The following is a 23026-nucleotide window of genomic DNA, read 5'->3' on the forward strand; positions in this document are numbered from 1 at the left end:
AACCCTAACCCTGACCCTAACCCTTAACCAAACCATACTTAACCCTAACCCTGACCCTAACCCTAACCCTGACCCTAACCCTAACCCTTAACAAAACCATACTTAACCCTAACCCTGACCCTAACCCTTAACCAAACCATACTTAACCCTAACCCTAACCCTAACCCTAACCCTGACCCTAACCCTTAACCAAACCATACTTAACCCTAACCCTGACCCTAACCATGAACCTAACCCTTAACCAAACCATACTTAACCCTAACCCTGACCCTAACCCTGACACTAACCCTAACCCTAACCCTGACCCTAACCCTAACCCTAACCCTTAACCAAACCATACTTAACCCTAACCCTGACCCTAACCCTTAACCAAACCATACTTAACCTTAACCCTAACCCTAACCCTGACCCTAACCCTTAACCAAACCATACTTAACCCTAACCCTGACCCTAACCCTTAACCAAACCATACTTAACCTTAACCCTAACCCTGACCCTAACCCTAACCCTGACCCTAACCCTTAACCAAACCATACTTAACCCTAACCCTGACCCTAACCCTGACCCTAACCCTAACCCTGACCCTAACCCTTAACCAAACCATACTTAACCCTAACCCTGACCCTAACCCTAACCCTGACCCTAACCCTAACCCTAAACCCCCTTAACTAACCCTAACTTTACCCAAACCCCTAAATTCCATTGTCTAAACTAATGGTTAAAAAAAAAACGCATGTGCAAAAAAACGCATACATAAGCATGCCAATGCGCACATATGCTCACCATAGACTTATAATGGGTGTCTTGCTGTAAAAAAACGCATTGCGCGCGCATGCGTTTTTTTGAGGCAAATCGGACGCACAAAAAATGCAACAAGTTGCATTTTGTGCGCCCGAGCGCATACCGCAAAAAAACGCATGCGCGGTAAAACGCGTACAAACGCATGTGTATGCGCACATAAGCGCATCCCATGCAAAGTATAGGGGAAAAAAACGCATGCGCTATTTAGCGCTAAATTACCGCGAAAAAAAACGCAAATGTGAAACCAGCCTAATGCAAGTCAATGGGGAAAAAAACGGATCCTCAAAAAAAAATTGAGGATCCGTTTTTTTCAAAACCTGGCGGATTGTGACTGATTGTAAAAAACTGAAGTGTGAAAGAGGCCTTAGGCTCATTGTCTTTCTGGAGGACCCATGATCTTCGACTCAAACCACGTTTTCTCACACTGGGAAGGACAATTTCGCTCTAAAATCTCTTGATAAATCTCTGATTTTGTGATTCCTGTGTTACGGTCAAGGCCTCCAGTACCATACACAGCAAAGCAATCCCACAGCATTATGGATTCTCCACGCTGCTTAACTGTTGGTAGGGTGATCTTTTCCTTATAGGCTGAATTGTGCTGTTTGTAAACAAACAGTTGCTTTGCATTGCCAAAAAACGCAATTTTTTTTTCATTTGTCCACAGAACATTTTCACAGAAGGATTGAGGTTTGTTACGATACTCATTGGCAAAGATCAGTAGTTCCTTTTTATGTTTTTTCTTCAGCAATGGTTTCTTCCTTGGTCTTTACCCATAAAGCTCTGCTTGGTTTAGTGTGTGGCATATGGTACTTGTTGAAACTGTGAACCCAGACTGTCCCAGGTTGGCCTTTAGGTCTTTTGATGTTTGACAAGGTGTTTTTTTCCACCATTCACACCAACTTTTGAAGACATCTCTTGTCAATTTTCCTCTTTCCTTTTCATCCAGGGAGGTTCTTGACGGTACCATGCTTGGAAAACTTCTTAATAACATTGCGCACTGTTGAAACTGGGATACCAATGTCTTTGGAGTTGGCCTTATACCCTTTAGTAATCTAGTGTTCGCTAATAATAGCAGTTCTGATGTCCTCAGACAGCTCCTTTTGTCTTCACCACTTCACCATTGTGACAAAGGAACAGAGCCTACCATGTGGCTTTTTAAAACAGCGAAGTCATCATTCATTGGCTAATTCATGTCACATGGGCACCGACAATTTATCACAGGTGATTCTCATTATGATTTACCACAGGCGAGTCAAAATGTGTTCTATACTAATTTAAAGTTATGGTGACCACAACCCCCATCTGTGGATGTCGGGCATTCAGACTATCCTCATGGATTCAGTTTCTAACCGTTTGTGCAGACACATGCACATTTGTGGCCTGCTGGAGATCATTTTGCAGGGCTCTGGCAGTGCTCCTCCTGTTCCTACTTGCACAAAGGCTGAGGTAGTGGTCCTGCTGCTGGGTTATTGCCCTCCTACGGCCCCCTCCACATCTCCTGGTGTACTGGCCTGTCTCCTGGTAGCGCCACCAGCCTCTGGACACTATGCTGACAGGCACAGCAAACCTTCTTGCCACAGCTCACATTGATGTGCGATCCTGGATGAGCTGCACTACCTGAGTCCGTCTCATGCTACCACGAGTGTGAAAGCACAACCAACATTCAAAAGTGACCAAAACATTAGCCAGAAAGCATTGGTACTGAGATGTGGTACTGAGATGTGGTCTGTGGTACCAACTTGCAGAACCACTCCTTTATTGAGGGTGTCTTGATAATTGCCAATAATTTCCATCTGTTGTCTATTCCATTTGCACAACAGCATGTGAAATTGATTGTCAATCAGTGTTGCTTCCTAAGTGGACAGTTTGATTTCACAGAAGTTTGATTTACTTGTAGTTATATTCTGTTGTTTAAGTGTTCCCTTTATTTTTTTGAGCAGTGTATTATCTATCTATCTATCTATCTATCTATCTTATCTATCTATTATCTGACTATTATCTATCTATCTGTATATTATCTATCTATTATCTATCTATTGTGAGGTAGCGCTGTCATCTAATTAGGGGATTCTCGCTTGCAGCGAACAAAACACATCCGGCACCAAGTTTTCCACAACTATAAGGCTGAGTTCACACGTGGCGTTTTTTTCGCGTTCCCGCGGCGGTTTTAACCGCGAAAACGCGAAAAATAAGCATCCCATGCATTCCTATGGGATTCCGCAATGCTGTGCTAATGCTGCGGTTTTTACCGCGGCGGAATCGCTTCCCGGTAAAAACCGCAGCATGCTCATTAATTTGCGGAATCGCGGCGATCCCGCACCCATAGGAATGCATTGTTCCGCTTACTTCCCGCATGTGGCTGTGCACACCATGCGGAAAGTAAGCAGAACATTTGCGGATGGTACCCACGGTCCGGAGGAGAGGAGACTGTCCTCCGGGCTTTGGGTACCATATCCCTGTAAAAAATAGAATTTAAAATAAAAAATATTGTTATTCTTACCTTCCGGAGTCCCGCGCAGTATTCCCGCCTCTCTCCATGCTCCCGGTCCCAGTAATCCTTTGCGAAAATGCCCGCGATGACGTCCGTTCTCGCGGGATCGCGAAGTCTCGCGGTCATTCGCGCGACGTCATCGCGAATGACCGCGAGACATCGCGATCCCGCGAGAACGGACGTCATCGCGGGCATTTTCGCAAAGGATTACTGGGAACGGATGCGTGGGACGCCGGAAGGTGAGAATAACACTATTTGTTATTTTATTTTACATTCTATCTTTTACTACTGACGCCGCATAGGCGGCCTCAGTAGTAAAAAGTTGGTCAAACTCGTCAAACACTATGTTTGACGAGTGTGACCAACCTGTCAATCAGTTCTCCAAGCGATGCTACAGATCGCTTGGAGAACGCTAGCATTTTCCAACTAATTACGCTTGCAAAATGCTAGTTTTTCCGCAGGAAAATCGCGGGAATTTAAAATGCGATTTTCCTGCAGAATGGAATTCCGGAACTCTCGCGGTAATTTCCGCGAGAGTTCCGGTATGTGTGCACTTAGCCTAACAGTCCATGCTGTTTATTATTCAGCATAAACCAAAGGAAGCACCACAAAGTTCATATCAGCATAGTGTCCATTATATCGGCTATTCAGCCCCATCATTATCTCACCCATCAGAGTTCCTTATGCGGCTTCTCCATCGCATACGTTAGTTCCCTCCAGGGAGCTCTCAGGCACACATCGCCATTGCTCACAGCCACCTCTCATGCTGTGATCCAGGAGACAACTCTCCTCACGGGACCTTCTGCTCTGGACCAACCAGGTCCCTGCATTCACCACATGTGACTCACCCTGGCCACATTATATTGTTCATAGCCACGCCCACTGGGTCACATGACTCTGACCTCATCACAGGTCCTTCAGGCATTTTCACACTCTTTACAACCGTGCTTTAAACACACCCCCTGTGTGGGTTTGTAGGTAACCAGGCCCCCCCAACTCTCTAGTTACCTGGAGACTTCTCCCTCATATATTAACGCAGCACCTCAGCAATGTCCTTGCTGATCACACATACATAAGTCTCCATCTCAAAGCCACCCACTTTGAGATACATAACGGCCACTCAATACTCTGCCATTCATCCCTTCTTCTGGACCTCCACACAGCACCCCCTAGCGGACTCAGTGGTTACTACACCACATACCTCCCCCCTCTGTTCAAACTTGTGGGGTTGAACACACAACAATACATCAGGTTCTCGAGACCGGGCACTCATTACACCTTGCCCCACAAGTCGAGAGAACCTTTTCCATCTGTCATACGGCCTCCTCAATACATTCGGCCTCCCCCGCCCCCAGCGGTCAGAATATCGGTCCTGATCTTTGACCCTCCAGTTACAGTCTGTCTGCGTCATCAGACACTGTCTAGTCACCACCTTCGTCTCTCTATTTGTTCCGTTCCCCGACCAGCTCCCCCGGTTGGTACGGTCATCCGTCTTACTTGAGTCTACTGTCTGGCCTGAGTCTGACCCACTCAGCGTCTCAAAGGAACTAATGTCTCTCAGCCTCGTACGGCCCGTCGAACTGCCACTCACTGACATTCTTCGGCCACCTGCCCTGTCACTTCTTGGTGGAACCCTTCGGGTCCTTACATCTTGTTGGGTTGGAGGCGGCCGCCACCTGGTATTCCGTACTTCTTCATTAATTCGCCGACGGTCCAGATTCAACTGCTCAATTTCTTGCAGGTACTCCACTCGATACTCCACGAGCATCCGAAAGTCTCTCAGGCTCTCCACGGAGCCATCCACCATGATGGGAATCCTACCTACTTCACTGGATATCTGGTCTTCATCAGGAAGGATCCTCACCCTCACCACACCGGAGATATTCACAAGGTCTTGTGTTATGAATGGGTCACCGAGGAGGAAAAAAACCTAAACATGCTAAGCCCAGAAAAACCAGAGAGGTTGGTAACTATGCTGATTGCAGATCCCTGATCCTAACCACACAACTAGCAGCAGCCGTGGAGCGTACCTACGATGAACCTAGACGCCTCGTCACGGCCGGAGGGCTAAATAAGCCTAAAGCAAGAAAAGGGGAAAACTAACTGCCCCAGAGCAGACCCCAAAGGAATAGACAGCCCCCACACATGTATTGACGGTGAAACAAGATGAAAACACAAACACAGGCAGGAAAATAGGCTGAGCAAATGATGGGGCCCAAACTAACTAGAAAGGAGAGGAAAGGAAAGACACTGTCTGCAATCTGCCCCAAACCCTACAAAATAATGTCCAACACTTCTGATAACAAATTAACCCTGAAGTCACTAGACTTTTCCCACTATATCAGCACTCTGAAATATTCTGAGACAGAGCAAAAAGAGGCCAATCTAATAAGGGACTAAAAGCAAATTGGCAAATACAGATAAATAAGAGTGGAAATTCAGCACAGCCCCAGCCTGGGCTGGCTGACCACACAAAAAACTGAATAGAACAACAAAATCAAGTGTGAACATTAGCAAAGAAACTTAGCTTGAGCTGACTGGAACAGAGCTGAGAACCAAGACCTGACAAGCAGAAGGAATCACCAGCACCAGAGTAGGGCGTCGGCTGTCTTAAATCCAATCTGAGATTCCTGAGGTCCAATCGTCATCCTCATTATCAGGTGGCAGATTTCTACTGATTAAATCAGCCTCACTACCTCCTGTTACCACCAGAGGGAGCCTGGAAGGAGAACTCACAACTGGTAGACCAGAAAATGAACTCACAACAGTCTTGCATTACCTTCCCGGATCTTCCAATGATTCTTCCAATCAGAGCTTTGGGTACCGGGACCACATCTTTGCGCAAACCCAGCCGATCCATAGCCTCCCTTGCTAACTCTAGGCGTCGAGCAGCCTTCATATTACTCCGCCTGACCAGCTGTTTGGCGTGGAGACATTGTAAATGCATTTCTTTCAGGACAGCCACTCGGTTTGATGTATCTTCTCTGGCTGATATTACCACCAACTGCCGAGTCTCAGGTGCCCAGTGCACCTTACACGCTTTGACCGCCACTTTGAAAGCCTCATGCACACCTTCCTCAGCACAGGCCTCTTGCATGTCTTCTGGTACCTCTATCACCGACTGGAAGGTCGTGGTCTTGCTCTCTTCCTGGACCGAAGGCTCTAGCTTTACCACGGACACTTCCCTCACTACCGTTGACTCGACCGGGTGACTGTCTTCTTCAGTTCTTTGCTCACCAACTTCAGGAGATCTCATCTCTTCACTACCCTCTGACAAGATGGGTACCGGCAGTTCCATCTTGTTATCACTCGGACCCGGCAGCTCTACATCTCCGTCCAAGCTCTTCTCCCGCAGAAGACCTTTTACTACTCCTCTGAGTTCTTCCATCTCTTCTCTAAGGGTCTTGTTCACATTTTGCCACATTGACAGGTGACCTCTGAGCTCCAAGACTTCTTTCTCAAGCCCTTCCACATCCTCTCTTAAGGTGTTGTTCACGCTGAGCCACGTTGATAGGTGACCTCTGAGCTTCACGACTTCTTCCTCGAGCTCCTCCACTCTGTGCTTGGCCTTTTGTCTCATCACTCTTTCTCGTTCGAGATGTTCCTTCACTGTCTCTTTTATCAACTGTATCTCACGATTCTGTTCTCTTTTGGCCAGCACATGTCTCACCACTACCTCTTTGATTATATTGTCAAAGGGTACCACTGGGTCAGTCACACCAGTCGAGTGAACCCTCCAGTTACCGTCCAGCACCAATGTGTCTAGTCCAGTCGTCTCATCTCCCAGCCCACCATCTGTCTTGTCTCGAGACGTCAGGTCCGTCAGTTGGGCAGATGTACTTCTTCGTCTGGTCAGTTCTACCTCTGACCTGTCCACGTCAGGAGCCATCACTGTCTCAGTGTCTGCTGGCCCCACAGTCGAACCGTCTCCATCGTCCGAACATATGTCATCAAACAAAACAAAGTCCCGGCCCCTCTCCAAGGCATAGACTAAGTCCCGTGGTATCCCGCCCTCTTGGCACTCACCAAGTGAGTTCCCTCGAACATTACTCTGTCTACTGCACAGTTCGCCGTGATCCCGTGTTTACAGCGAATCCTGACGTTTTTCTCGGTCAGAGAGAAAACGAGAGGAGTTCCTGTCAGAGTCACCTAACTCTCTGAGTCCAGCCGACCAGAGGCTCCTTCCCGGTGCAGCATCACAGTACACACCTGTGGCCCGTCATTATCCGGAAAATCCATGCCGCACTCCTCAAAACTCATACACACACACTGTGGTTCCCCAGACATACCCACTGAGGCAACCAGTACTGCCATTTCCTGAACCACTCCAATTTGGGTCACCGCCCCCTCCTGGGACTCCAGCCCTTTTTGGGTTACCACCCCAATTTGGGTCACCGCCCCCCTCTGGGACTCCACTTCTTTTTGGGTTACCACCCCACTTTGGGTCACCGCCCCTTTCCGGGACTCCACCCCCTTTTGGGCTACCACCCCGATTTGGGCCACTGCCCCCTTTCTGGATTTCCCCATGTCCGTTATACCGGTCTTCTTAGACCACAGTTCACACAACACAGTTTATGTCTTTTTAACGATACCACACAAGTCCTTGCTGGCACCACCACAGCTCCTGCTGTCACCGATCACCGACACCACACCAGTTCCTTCTGGTGCTGCCACAGCTCCTGCTGCGCCGTCTTCGTGGACGCGCCGATCCACCGGAAGCCGCTTGTCCCCTTCGTAACCCCGCCGAGTTACCGGAAGCCACTTGTCCCCTTCTTGACTCCCACTGAGCCACCGCAGGCTGAGTTGAGAAAAGAAAAAAAAAAAAACACCACACAAAAAAACCTCACGTGTCCTGTCTGTGTGCTATTCAGGACGTACCGTCTCCACCTGAGACCGTCCAACACACAGGGCGCACCGGGTGCTATTCAGAGAGCGGCCCTCCTCCCAGGGTTTCCCAACACACCGGCCTCACCAGGTCCAGGGGCTCAGCGGGTGCTATTCAGGACATCCGTCTCCGCCTGAGACTGCCCAACACTCACACCTCACCAGGTCCAAGGTCATACCACGAGATCCGGTAAGACGATTCTTCTCCTAGAATCTCCCAACACTGACCCTCCAGGACCTTGCTCACTGAACCCTCCAGGTACACAGTCTCTCTCACTGACCCAGGTCAGTACAACACGAACACCTGTCCGTTACCTGTGTCGGCCACACAGGTGCTCGGATACCTCTTCTCCACAGAGGCACCCTATAGCAACCACCAGTCTCTTTCTCACTGAGCCCGTGTCAGTACAACACGGTTTTCACGACCGTCACCTGCTGGCCGTGCAGGTTCTCGGACCCCTCTGCCGCAGAGGTATCCTAGCCAACACCAATCTCTTTTTCCTGGGGAAACGGCCGCACTGGGCTCGCCAATCCGGACAGTGCCTTACTCACTAGGCCGCCTCACGGTTCCAGAACCACAGCAGGGCAGTGGCTTCCCCAACCGTCAGCCTTCCTGGCTCAGCGTTGCCAGCACTGCAACATACGCCTTTGGAAACCGTTGCCCTTAGCAACCGAAACTTTGCAGTCCTCTTCCGTTGCTCCCAGCAACAAGGCTACAACAATGCCCGCATTCTCCACCAAATGTGAGGTAGCGCTGTCATCCAATTAGGGGATTCTCGCTTGCAGCGAACAAAACACATCCGGCACCGGGTTTTCCACAACTATAACAGTCCATGCGGTTTATTATTCAGCATAAACCAAAGGAAGCACCACAAAGTTCATATCAGCATAGCGTCCATTATATCGGCTATTCAGCCCCATCATTATCTCACCCATCAGAGTTCCTTATACGGCTTCACCATCGCATACGTTAGTTCCCTCCAGGGAGCTCTCAGGCACACATCGCCATTGCTCACAGCCACCTCTCATACTGTGATCCAGGAGACAACTCTCCTCACGGGACCTTCCGCTCTGGACCAACCAGGTCCCTGCATTCACCACATGTGACTCACCTTGGCCACATTATATCGTTCATAGCCACGCCCACTGGGTCACATGACTCTGACCTCATCACAGGTCCTTCAGGCATTTTCACACTCTTTACAACAGTGCTTCGAACACACCCCCTGGGTGGGTTTGTAGCTAACCAGGCTCCCCCAACTCTCTAGTTGCCTGGAGACTTCTCCCTCATATATTAACGCAGCACCTCAGCAATGTCCTTGCTGATCACATATACATAAGTCTCCATCTCAAAGCCACCCACTTTGAGATACATAACGGCCACTCAACACTACACCACACTATATATTGTTTGACTATTATCTATCTATTATTTATCTCTCTATCAATCATCTATCTATTATCTATATATCATCTATCTATATATCTATTATCTAGCTATCTATTGTCTATATCTATCTATCTATCTATCCATTTTCTATCTATCTATTATCAATCTATCATCTATCTTTTATCTATTTAATTATATTTCTAAACTACAGTATTTATATTTATCTTTATTAAGTATCCCACATTTATTTTCTATCTAAAATGTTTTACTTATTTATTTATCTTTATCTTTTAGTTATATATTTTTTTATCTATCGACTTTTGTCAGATTCAAGTTATTTCTCTCACCATTGTGGGTTTTTCTGTCATTAAACGAAGGGTACCAACAATTTTGACCACGTGTTTATCTATTATCTATCTATATATTATCTATCTATCCATTTTATCTATCTATTAGCTGACTATTATCTATCTGTATATTATCTATCTATTATCTGACTATTATCTATCTCTCTGTCTATCATCTATCTATTATCTATATATCATCTACCTATATATCTATCTATTAACTATCTATTATCTAGCTATCTATTATCTATATCTATCTATCCATTTTCTATCTATTATCAATCTATCATCTATCTATTATCTATTTAATTCTATTTCAAAACTATTTATCTTTATCTTTAATAAGTATCCCACATTTATTTTACCTATTTATTTATCTTTATCAATTAGTTATATATTTTTTTATCTATCGACTTATTTTACTTATTTATCATAACCTACAATTCAGTACGAGCCCGGATCTGATGGATACATGTTGGAAACACAGAGGAACACTATGATCGCAGGCTCTGAAGTCCAGTAAGGGAAGGTCGCCTAATGAAGAGCCTCGTTGTTAGAGGTTGCCCCAGTTTGAAGCAGAATTTATCTTGACGGACAGATGGGGCTAATCTGTTTCCTTAATTAAAAGCGCGTGTGCTGTTGGGTTCTGGGATTAGGGAACTGGGAACACGTTCCTTTCACCAACTGCACCAAAAGCAGCAGAGAATGCGGGGATGTGGCTCGTTAACCCACTGTCTCCCGGGCATCTGAGTGTCACAGAAGAGGAATGAAAATGACCAGAAAAAGAACACAAACGTTTTATGTTTTTAAATAATGTAATATCCGAGATTATAGCGCTACAATGTAAGTCTCATAGTGCCATTAATGATCAATCCGGGGAAATATTTTTCTTTATATGTTCCCCTTAGCTCTTAGAAGGTAACAAAGAGAAAAAGGACCACCCGTCACTTATAAAAATGGCCGATTACTGTCTCATACAGGAAAGATGTATATCTTTGTACCGTGTTAGCCAGTAGATAGAAAAATATTCAGGATTGAGAGTTCTCAGTGGTTGATACCTTTTAATGGCTAACTGAAAAGATGGTAACACATTGCAAGCTTTCCACACTACTCAGGTCTCTTCATCAGGCATAGACTAATACAAAATCTGTGCATAAATATGTGACTCTTCAGATTTTGTATTAGTCTATGCCTGATGAAGAGACCTGAGTAGTGTGGAAAGCTTGCAATGTGTTACCATCTTTTCAGTTAGCCAGTAAAAGGTATCAACCACTGACGACTCTCAATTCTGAATATTTTTCTGTCTCATTTTGTTGATTTATTGATACGTTCTGTTAACCCTTTGCGATATCCACTGTATATATATGGCCCGTACGATAAACGCTTGCTAGCTTAGTTTGCAATAGTTTAACCTCTTAAAAGACGCTGACAACTGCATTTAGAAAGCTTCAACATGGCAGCAGTAGCCTCCCTCAAAATATAAATGCTAGCAAGAGAATGAAGGGAGCGGATGTGCCCATGCATTTTTCCATCCTACTCTTGGGATCGGTGGGAGTTTAGCAATCAATAACATATCCCCCTATTCTACAGATAAGGGATAACTTACACACCTTTTCATCACAGTAGAAGTTCATCTGTTTCTATTCTTTACCATTTACAAGATCTCTACTTGCTGTAAGGGAATGGAAATTCTGCTGTTTGTATCCAGAAGCTTACAAGTCATTATTCATCCTGCAGCGATGTGTGTTTATGGATCCGTCGCATACATTTTTGTGACTCAAATGTCCGTATTCTGCATTCTGCAGCAGCTGCTACTATTTCTGCAAATCCAGAGAAACGGGACAAGTGTCTACAAAAAATCTGGCTGATATGCGTGTTTACTGAGTATGCGAAAAAGATCAGGACGGGTTTTCAACTTCTATACAGTATATATAGGTGCTTCTCACAAAATTAAAATATCATTTAAAAAGTTAATTTATTTCAGATCTTCAATACAAAAAGTGAAACTCATACTATATGGAGTCATTACAAACAGAGTGATCTAGTTAAAGTGTTTATTTCTGTTAATGTTGATGATTATGGCTTACAGCCAATGAAAACCCAAAAGTCATTATCTCAGTAAATTAGAATACTTTATAACACCAGCTTGGAAAATGATTAGGTGTTATGGAAGCCCAGGTTGCTTTGATAGCAGCCTTCAGCTCGTTTGCATTGTTGGGTCTGGTGTCTCTCATCTTCCTCTTGATAATACCCCATAGATTCTCTATGGGGTTAAGGTCAGGCGAGTTTGCTGGCCAATCAAGCACAGTGATACTGTTGTTTGTAAAGCAGGTATTGGTACTTTTGGCAGTGTGGTCAGGTGCCCAGTCCTGCTGGAGAATGACATTTCCATCTCCAAAAAGCTTGTCGGCAGAGGGAAGAATGAAGTGCTCTAAAATTTTCTGGTAGACGGCTGCACTGACTTTGGTCTTGATAAAACACAGTGGACCTGCACCAGCAGATGACATGGCTCCCCAAACCATCACTGATTGTGGAAACTTCACACTAGACCTCAAGCAGCTTGGATTGTGGCCTCTCCACTCTTCCTCCAGACTCTGGGACCTTGATTTCCAAATGAAATGCAAAATTTACTTTCATCTGAAAACAACACCTTGGACGGACCACTGAGCAACAGTCCAGTTCTTTTTCTCCTTGGTCCAGGTAAGACGCTTCTGGTTTTATCTATTGGTCATGAGTGGCTTGACATAATGAATGTGGCTTACCCTCCTTGTGGAGTGTGTCAATGACTGCCTTCTGGACATCTGTCAAGTCAGCAGTCTTCCCCATGATTGTGGAGCCTACTGAAAATGACTAAGAGACTTTTTTAAATGCATAGGAAGCTTTTGCAGGTGTTTTTTGTTAATTATTCTAATTTAAGAGATGACTTTTGGGTTTTCATTGGCTGAAAAAACACGTGAAATAGATCACTCTGTTTGTAATGACTCTATATAATATATGAGTTTCACTTTTTGTATTGCAGTATCGAAATAAATTAACATTTTGATGGTATTCTAATTTTGTGCAAGCACCTGTATCTATTATCTATAAATATATCTGGTTTTAGTATATTACAGGCAGTTTTTGGCGCCCCTCAGGCACCTTGTACTGCTTCTATCTTTACACCCCTTTAGCTACGACATTCCCAAAAAGTTCTAAATAATCCCTTTGAGACCTCCATTTTCTCCTCTGCAGCCACCTCTCTCTTTTCACGTTCATTTTACAGCCCTGAGTTATCCTTATCTCTCTGGAGATTATGTTTCCTACCAAAATAGACATTAAAATGATTAGTAGAAGTTCCGCTTCTCCCTTTCTGTTAACTTAAGAAATCTCTCGACAGTAAAGGTCATCGTACACATCAGAGAAAGATCGGCTGATTTTGACCATGATGAAAAAATGTCGGCTGAATCGATAGAATGAATGATAAAATACAAGCCTAAAAAAAAGATATGATAAAGCACAATGATAAAAAATACGATACGATACGGTAAAAAAAATGAACAATAAAGCACAAAGATAAAAAATACAATACAATACAATAAAAAAAACAAAACAATAGAGCAAAAGCCTATAAAAAAAACATTGGCCTAAAAAATATAATGAGGCTGATGTGGCTTGGGATCCTTTTGGTTTTTTTTACTGCTAATGAACGATGTGTTGTCCGACTGGTCCACCTTTGTCTTATGAGTATGGGGGCTTTAAAATCCACAACAAAAAGCAAACAAATAGATTTTACACTGTATCTTGCAGAAATAGTCACGGCCTCTCATTCCAATTACACATGGAAATTTTTTACTCAAGATTAGATCCAGCTCATCATAGGGGACATCTTGGAGACATTCGGAGCCCGGAGACTCTGTGTCAAGGCGTGAAACAATCATAAAACTAGGTGGGCATTTCCTCAAGGAAATACATGGTGCTTGAACAGCGCTGCCAGCTTTACAGCAGTGTATCAGGTGTCGACTGTAAGAAAGTAAAGTCAGAATATGTATGTTGTGTATAGCCACTTTGGCACATTCGGCACCTCAGTAGCCACTTTGGCCACTTGGTAGCCACTTTAGCACTTTCGGCACCTCTGTAGCCACTTTGGCCAATTGGTAGCCACTTTGGCCACTTGGTAGCCACTTTGGCACATTCGGCACCTCGGTTGCCACTTTAGCCACTTGGTAGCCACTTTGGCACATTCGGCACCTCTGTAGCCACTATGGCCACTTGGCAGTCACTTTGGCCACTTGGTAGCCACTTTGGCACATTCGGCACCTTGGTAGCCACTTTGGCACATTTGGCAGCCACTTTGGCACATTTGGCACCTTGGTAGCCACTTTGGCCACTTGGTAGCCACTTTGGCACATTTGGCACCTTGGTAGCCACTTTGTCCACTTGGTAGCCACTTTGGCACATTCGGCACCTCAGTAGCCACTTTGGCCAATTGGTAGCCACTTTGGCCACTTGGTAGCCACTTGGCACATTCGGCACCTCGGTAGCCACTTTGGCCACTTGGTAGCCACTTTAGCCATGTTGACACATGCTGCCACTTTGCCTCAGGGGCTACTTTGGCGCTCCGGGCCCCTCAGGGGCCACTTTGGCACACTGGGCTTCTAAAGCCACTATGGCGTCCGACTGCAGTGATGGCGAACCTTGGCACTCCAGCTTTTGGAGAACTACAACTCCCAGCATGCCTCAACTGCTGCCTCAACTGCTGCAGGTTGCAGGGGCATGCTGGGAGTTGTAGTTTTACAACAGCTGGAGTGCCAAGGTTAGCCATCACTGGGTGGGGCGTTTCAGAAGCCATTGGCGCGCTGCGCCTTTAAGACCTTGAATCAGCGATCTGTCAGCTTCTATTAGCTAATACAGGTCATGTGTGGAAGCTGCATTTGCATAGCTGCCATCTTTGTAAGGTCACTGCACCTGCGCTGTGGCTTCAATCCATGTCAGTTGGGGGTCATGGAAAGGTCGCCATTAATTCCTATGGGAAAATTTTTGCTTAAAATGCGATTTTTTAAAAAGCTACAAATCGGATGGAGGGCTTCGAAACGCCGCCTGAATGGGGTCTCTGCGCCGAGCGGTTCGGGCTGCATTAATTGCAGAAAACGTGGAGAAGAAGTAGAATAATAATAATAAAATATAAGAAATCAGATTACAATATGTTGCTTGAACCTAGAGGTTCAAGCACCATAATTAAGAGAATTTTTTTAAGGGAAATGTTTGACTGCAGATCATCATTGAATATCAATGCATCTATCTGGCTACTGACTCCGTATCCTCCTGTATATAAGCCCCAAAAATGGAAGCGCTCCAAATTACGGTAGTAAAAAATAGCAGTGTAGTACACAACCATGTGACATACAACAGTACAGCTCCCAAATAAACCACTGCTATTTTTTACCACCTCATTTTCGAATGCTGATGGTCAGAATTATCAATATCATAATTATCTATTGCCTATCAATTTAAAGGGGTTGTCCGGCCTTGGGGTACGAGTCACTCTATGTGCTTGCAGACATGTGCGGATTCTCTGGTGCCATCACCCGAAGCGGTGGGCACATGACTGCAAGTATGTGATTTGCATATATGCTGTCATGTGCAGACTAGACATGCACTGCTACGCTCATTGGGAATGTATTGAGTGAGGCCGGACACGTCTAGTTGAAATGTGTCCGGAAGTATACAAAATGCATACCTGTGGTTACATGACTACCGTTGGAATGTGTCCGGAAGTATACAAAATGCATACCTGTGGTTACATGACTACCGTTGGAATGTGTCCGGAAGTATACAAAATGCATACCTGTGGTTACATGACCACCGTTGGAATGTGTCCGGAAATATACAAAATGCATACCTGTGGTTACATGACCACCGTTGGAATGTGTCCGGAAATATACAAAATGCATACCTGTAGTTACATGACCACCGTTGGAATGTGTCCGGAAGTATACAAAATGCATACCTGTAGTTACATGACCACCGTTGGAATGTGTCCGGAAGTATACAAAATGCATACCTGTGGTTACATGACCACCGTTGGAATGCGTCCGGAAGTATACAAAATGCATACCTGTAGTTACATGACCACCGTTGGAATCTGTCTGGAAGTATACAAAATGCATACCTGTGGTTACATGACCACCCGATGCCGGAATTGGAGAATCCTCGCAGTGTGAACAGTATGTGCTATGAGGATTCACAAGTCTGCAGTCACAAAGAGTGACTGAAGACTTGTACCTCAAAGCTGGACAATATATATCATGTCTACCTATGTATTTTTGTAATTTATAATTGATGTCACATCTATCTCACAGATTGCCATAGCCTCCCGCAGCCATCCCCCATAATAGAAAACAAGGTATAACTATTAGTCCTATTGACTGAATTATCCGTCCGTATTTCAGGGGCTTAAGAACTTATACAAACAAAACAATGATAATTGTGCAAAGTCTACGTTACATTCACCATGTTTTTGTATCTCAGTAGGAAAACCCTATAACAAACATTCCAGTCCTGAAGAGAAGTGCAGAGAGTTTATATACCGGCAGTACAGCATAGACCATGTGGAATTTATGAAAGTAACACAGGAATTTAGCAGAAGAAGAAGGCCATTACTGCGCAAATGCCACAAATTATCTAGCCTACAATACATAAAACAGCACAGAGAGAAACCTCAAAACTTCTGGAACAAGGCAATTTGGAGTCATGAGCCCAAAATTGAACTTTTTGGCCACAACCATAAACGTTACATTTTGAGAGAGGTCAACAAGGCCTATGATGAAAGGAACCCCATTCCTACTGTAAAGCACGGAGGTGGATCGCTGATGTTTTGGGGCTGTATGAGCTACAAAGGCACAGGAAACTTTGTCAAAGAGGAAAAGTTTTGGTGTAAGGCTACTTTCACACATCCGTTTTTTGCCGTCAGGCGCGATCCGGCGTGTTTTTTAAAAAAAGGATCCTTTTTTTTTCGGCGGCTGCGTTTTTTTCTCATTGACTAACACATGCGCCGGATCGTGCCGCATGTGCTTACGTTTCGTCCGTTTTTTTCTGGATCCGTCTACAATTTGGTTTCCGGCGGCCGGACACAACGCGTCTTGGAACTTTTTTTTGTCTGGCGAAAAAAACGGACAGCAGCGGATGCGGCGCTACCGGCTCTTGGGTACAATGCAAGTCAATGGACAAATCCGGCCACTGGATCAGTATTTCTCTCTCTCTCCTCCCAGACATGCGCACACTGCATTTCTCGGGGTCACAAGTTCAGAACGGATCCGGCTAAAAAACGGATGCGTTGCGTCAGTTTTTCCCCTAACTACACCGGATCCGTCTTTTTCCATATTGGACGGATTGTGCCTGACGGCAAAAAACGGATGTGTGAAAGTAGCCTTATCATTCACATTGTCTGAAAGTAGGCCAAGAAAGCAAAAATTCAGCCAGGGTATGCAAACTTTTGAGCACAACTGTACACACACATATTATATTTTAAATAGAGTTGAGCGACTTTTGATGAATGTCATCCGCTCAATGACGACTTTTATTTCCCATTGACTTGCATTGGGGTCGGCTTTCGGACGAAACTCCAACTTTTTTTTGCCCTAGTCGGACCAGTTTCATCCGACTCAAATTTTGTTTCATTCGGGTTTCACGAGACCCGATCAGACCAAAGTCGCTCAACTCTAATTTTAAATATAAAAATATTACATATATAGAGAGAGAGAGAGAGAGAGAGAGACAAGTTTAAATCCCTTTTCTCAAAACACAAAATAAAGTCTAAATTATATATTTTTTATACATATTTGGTATCAAGTGATTGTCCACATTAATAATATATTAAAATATATGTCCCATACGATGAATGCTAAAATGGAAAAGAAAGTCAAACTGACAAAGTCACTTTTTTTGTTAATTCAGATCTTCACAAAAATGGAATAAAAAGAGATCAGAAAGTCGTATTCACTCCAAACGGGTAAAAGCCCTTAAAAATGCAATCTTCCATAACATAAAAAAGCTCTTATGGCAACCGAGGCTAATTTTTTTTTGTTTGCAAGTTTTTAATTAGGTAAAAAAATGTATATAAATTGTGTATCTCCGTAACTCTACTGACTGGTAGAATAAAACTATTGGGTGATTTTTATTGGTTTTACTGCAAAGTGAACACTGAAAGAAAACCATAGTGAAAATTCAGGTTTTCTTCAATTACTCTGCTCTTGGAAGATTTTTCCCATTTTTTGCGACATTAGAGCTAAAATGGTGTAATTCAAAACTACAAGTTGTCCAGCAAAAAAAAAAAAAAATAGCGCTTGTATGACTGTCAACGGAGAAAAAAAAAAAAGAGTTACTGCTCTTGGAAGAAGAGCAAAAAATGAATAAAAGCGAAAAACAATGACCTGGAAATTAGGAGGTTAAATAATCTCAATGCAGATTGAGTAGAGCTGAGTTTGTCAGTTAGTTCAACTCCTCAGGACTAATAACTAATATTGCGCCGTTTTCCACAGGGCTGCGTGTACTCTGCAGTATTATCCTAGAAGGGACATAGTGAGCCGTACCACATCCATGTATATAATAACTGTATTATTTTTATGTACTAGGGTGACATAAAGGAGGCCGACACCACATCAAAGACAACGCACACACAAAAAAACCCCCATGGTACTGTGACCACGATCTGGGCCATATGGCCGCCCACTCATTGCCCACCTGCCCCCCAACGTCCTACCAGAAAGGGGACCAGATCTGTCCACAGGGACATCTGCCCAAGGCCCCAGAAGGGAGTCTACATGTCAGCATCCTGTCTAGGGAGATAAACACTAATTGGTCCCGGCATGTCATTTTGGGATTAACTCAACACACAGCAAACACGAGCCAGGGTGGGCATTGAAGCAATGTCACCTCCATACCAGACCTCTCGCCCTCCCCTTTGCCAGTCCACCTCCTTCTTACCCCCCAACCCAATGCCACACTCCTCACATTAACCAGTGAAATTCACACAATGCTCCATGACATCACCACCCCTCTGGCTTAAAGATGGTCACCCAACTATCTTTAGTGATCCTTATTTGGTCCTGATGCCCTCATCTTGCAGCTTCCTTCAGTGGAATCTCCTGTGCCAAGCACCCATATCTACCTGCGCTCCTGGCTCCTGGTCCGCAGGGCTCCGAGGTAAGGCTCTGAATCTCATTCCTCTTCCAGTTTTCTATCCGCAGGATATCTGATCCAGATTTAAAATAGAGAGGTTTAGCCATCCTGATAAAATTATGACTAATGATTTAAAGTTCTTACCCCGATAATACAGCTCGGCTCCTCTGATCTAGATTAACTTCTTTATGTTGGGGTCAACAGCACGGGAAATAAACACAACACAAGGGTCTCTTTATCCAGACACATCTCTTTTCAGGAGAACATTCACCTATTCATCCGTGTCCTGCAAGAAGAAAGTTAGAAGACATGGACTTATGCTTCGTAAACTCAAAGAGATCTAGAGAGGATGTGAGACGGATGGATAGATACTTTAGGTAGATACTCTGAATAGATAGATAGATAGATAGATAGATAGATAGATAGCATATGATATTTCACAGATAGATAGTTCTATGCAAGAAGATAGTTGGAAGACATGGACTTAGCCCCAAAAACTCAAAGAGAACTAAACAGAAAGTCAAAAGGATGTATATATATATGGCATATATTCTGAATACATAAATTATTAGACAGATGATAGATAGATAGATAGATAGAATATTTCATTGTTCTACAGAAGATGAAAGTTAGAAGACATGGAGTTATACTTCCTAAATGGAAAGAGGAGTAGACAAAATGTGATAAAGCTGGAAAGATACTTCGAATCAATAAATATTTTTGATAGATATATATTAAATTGATCGATAGTAGTTAGTTAGACAAATGGGTAGATAATTGGATACATATCTTTTCAGAATACCATTCACATATTTCTCAGCGTCGAGCAAGAAAAAAAGTTGGAAGATATGGACTTATCAAAGAGAAATAGACGGAAAATATAAAGGATGGATAGATATTTTACTTAGACACTCTTTATAGGTAGAGAGATAGATGACAGATATTTAGGGTCAACATCATTAGGAGAAAAAATTCAAGACAAGGGTCACTTTATCTAGATATATATCTGATGTATTCAACGGTGCCCTGCAAGAACAAGGTTGGAAGACATGGATTTAGATTTTAAAGACTGAAAGAGAACTAGACAGAAAGGTGGGAAGAATAGATAGATAGATAGATAGATAGATAATAGATAGATGATTGATAGATAGATAGATAGATAGATATAGATATAGAGAAAGATATAGAAATAGATATAGATAGATAGATAGATAGATAGATAGATAGATAGATAGATAGATAGACAGACAGACGCATATCCCTCATTGCTCTGCAAGAAGAAAGTTGAAAGCCATGGATTTACACTTGATAAGCTCAAATAGAAGTACACGCAAAAGTTATTAGATGGATGAATGGATAAATAGAAAGAAAATGGATTGATGAATGGATGGATCTACAAGTAGATGTTTTTATGTTATACTTATGCACTGTATATATATATATATATATATATATATATATATATATACTGTATATGAGACACCAACTTTTGTACACGCATTGTATGGTTGAAGACATTAATTGTAAATTGTGGGCCTTATAATTATTTTCATCGCTCTGACTTGCCCCATCCCATCATCAGGAGTTTTATTGGAATTTTTGTATTTTCCTCTCACACTCGCCGAGGTTCTAACTTGTTTTTAACAAAGGCTCTGGTGTATTTTCTAAGAAGACATTGCCCGTGGTACCAAATCTTTCACTAAAACACACACTCCCACTAAGGGAATTTCTCTGCCTTCCACCATGTGCTCCCTTAGACGCCGGCCCTTCCTCTACTTTCACCTCCCGGCCGGGCCAGCTCCTCGCACATGTTGGGGATCAGTGGCCTTTATAAAGTATGGAAGTGACTGATTTTAATTGTAAGTAAACTATGTGCAGATATAGCGGAGATGTGTTTGTGATCTGACCCGGGGCACAGTCACAACTTCATGTCTTTTTCATAGTGATGCACTGTCTTAGCTGCACGAGATATAACTAATGATTAATCATATTAATTGCAAATTCAGCTCTGCTACATACGCACAATCATATACTAGAATTAGAAGTGTATTACAGACTTAAACCTGGCAGTTTTTAATGATATATGAAATATATAATAGAAATAAGTGTTAGATAACATCTAAATTGAATAAGAAAAATGGTAGATAAATATGAGATAGATATGACCTATTACATAGACAGATAAATATACAGAAGAGCAATAAATACATGAATAGATCAGAGATAGGAAAAAATAAAGAGACAAATATAAGAGTGATATATAGCTAGAAACATAGATGGATAAATAAATGTGATTAGTGATCAATAGATAGATAGTAAATATAAAGATGATAGATAGATAGATAGATAGATAGATAGATAGTAAATATAAAGATAATAGATAGATAGATAGATAGTAAATATAAAGATAATAGATAGATAGATAGATAGATAGATAGATAGATAGATAGATAGATAGATAGTAAATATAAAGATAATAGATAGATAGATAGATAGATAGATAGATAGATAGAGAGATAGATAGATAGATAGATAATAGATGATACTTAGATGCATAGATAATAGATAGATAGATAGATAGATAGATAATAGATAATAGATGATACTTAGATAGATAGATATAAGAGGTATAAATACTTATATGGATACAAATACTGATGTAGCAGAGCTGAATTTCCACTGTATGAGAAACGCCAAACATAGTGCATCAGCAGTGCTTAGGAACAGTAAAAGGGTTAACCTGACTCCCCGGACAAGGGGCATTTATGCCAACATATTAATCCCAATGTGATCTGTGTTATTCAGGCCATTAACCCTGAAAGAGCAGGTGACAGTCACCCTCTTCTCCATACCCAGCACTGAGAATGTTAACACAGATGTTTAAACATGAAACTCTTAGAACAATCTCTATTTTATTTTTTATTTTTTTCAGAAAGCAAGAAGTGACTTCAATATATTCACTACTTCGGAATTGGAAAAAGGTATGTAGAATTATCTGTCTATTGTTCTATACATCTCTTTTTTACCTTTTACACATTTAACTTACACGTATTATCTAGATCTTATTAAACTGAACTATACTTATGCAATATCTTTTCTATTCTCCTATTGAATTATATGCTCATAAATACATGGGATCACACTACATTATTATCATAGGATCTGTCTGTCTTTCCATCCAATTTCCATTTTTTTTTCTTTCTTTCTTTTGACAATTCAATCTTCTATCTATTATCTATGTATCTATCTATCTATTATCTATCTATCAATATATCTATTTATATCTATCTATTAGCTATCTATTATTTATCTATCATCCATTATCTATCTATCTATCTCTACCTATCCATTATCTATCTATCTATCTATCTATCTATCATATTTCTATCTATCTCTGCCTATCCATTATCTAGCTATTAATCTATTATTTATCTATATATCTATTATCTACTGTCTATCTATTATCTGTCTATCTATCGATGTATCTATCTATCTATCATCTCTCTATCTATCTATTATCTATCTATCTATCTATTATCTATGATCTATTATCTATGATCTATCTATCTATTATCTATCTACATCTATCTATCTATCCATCTATTATCTATCTATCTATCTATTATCTATCTATCTATTATCTATGATCTATCTATCTATTATCTATTATCTATCTACATCTATCTACTGTATCTATCTATCCATCCATCTATTATCTATCTATCTATCTATCTATCTACCTATCTCTATCTTTCTGCACTATTAGGTGGCAGTACACTGACAGAAGCACCCCGCCAGACACACAGACGCAGCTGTCGTTGCTGTAGCAGTTGGGGTTGGGTCATTCTCTCTAATTATGAGGGCCACACCGCTCAGTGTAATATTTTGGGATGGTCTTTTGTCTGTCATTTCGCCCTACTCCTCTCAGACACATTAAGTTAATCTCCTATTAAATAT

At 42.5% G+C, this 23026-nt stretch overlaps 1 protein-coding gene and 1 long non-coding RNA gene across 3 annotated transcripts in view; one reads left to right on the forward strand and one right to left on the reverse strand.

Annotated features, from left to right (window-relative positions):
• The window catches only part of LOC141051975 (uncharacterized), a 212860-nt gene that overhangs the window by 98260 nt on the left and 91574 nt on the right, over positions 1-23026 (reverse strand). For both annotated transcript variants that reach the window (XR_012220721.1, XR_012220720.1), the window contains exons 2-3: positions 19214-19355; positions 19059-19142 (exon numbers count right to left, since the gene is read on the reverse strand). This is a non-coding gene — a long non-coding RNA (uncharacterized lncRNA). The remainder of the gene's footprint in view (positions 1-19058; positions 19143-19213; positions 19356-23026) is intronic.
• Positions 1-23026, forward strand: part of CRX (cone-rod homeobox) — a 68172-nt gene that overhangs the window by 38576 nt on the left and 6570 nt on the right. Inside the window, exon 2 of the mRNA XM_073549131.1 lies at positions 22002-22050. The gene's annotated coding sequence lies outside the window, so the exon portion shown is untranslated. The remainder of the gene's footprint in view (positions 1-22001; positions 22051-23026) is intronic.

The sequence above is a fragment of the Dendrobates tinctorius genome, unplaced genomic scaffold, assembly GCF_039654945.1.
Source record: "Dendrobates tinctorius isolate UK_male_01 unplaced genomic scaffold, ASM3965494v1 ptg000158l, whole genome shotgun sequence".
In the NCBI taxonomy this organism is placed as follows: domain Eukaryota; kingdom Metazoa; phylum Chordata; class Amphibia; order Anura; family Dendrobatidae; genus Dendrobates; species Dendrobates tinctorius.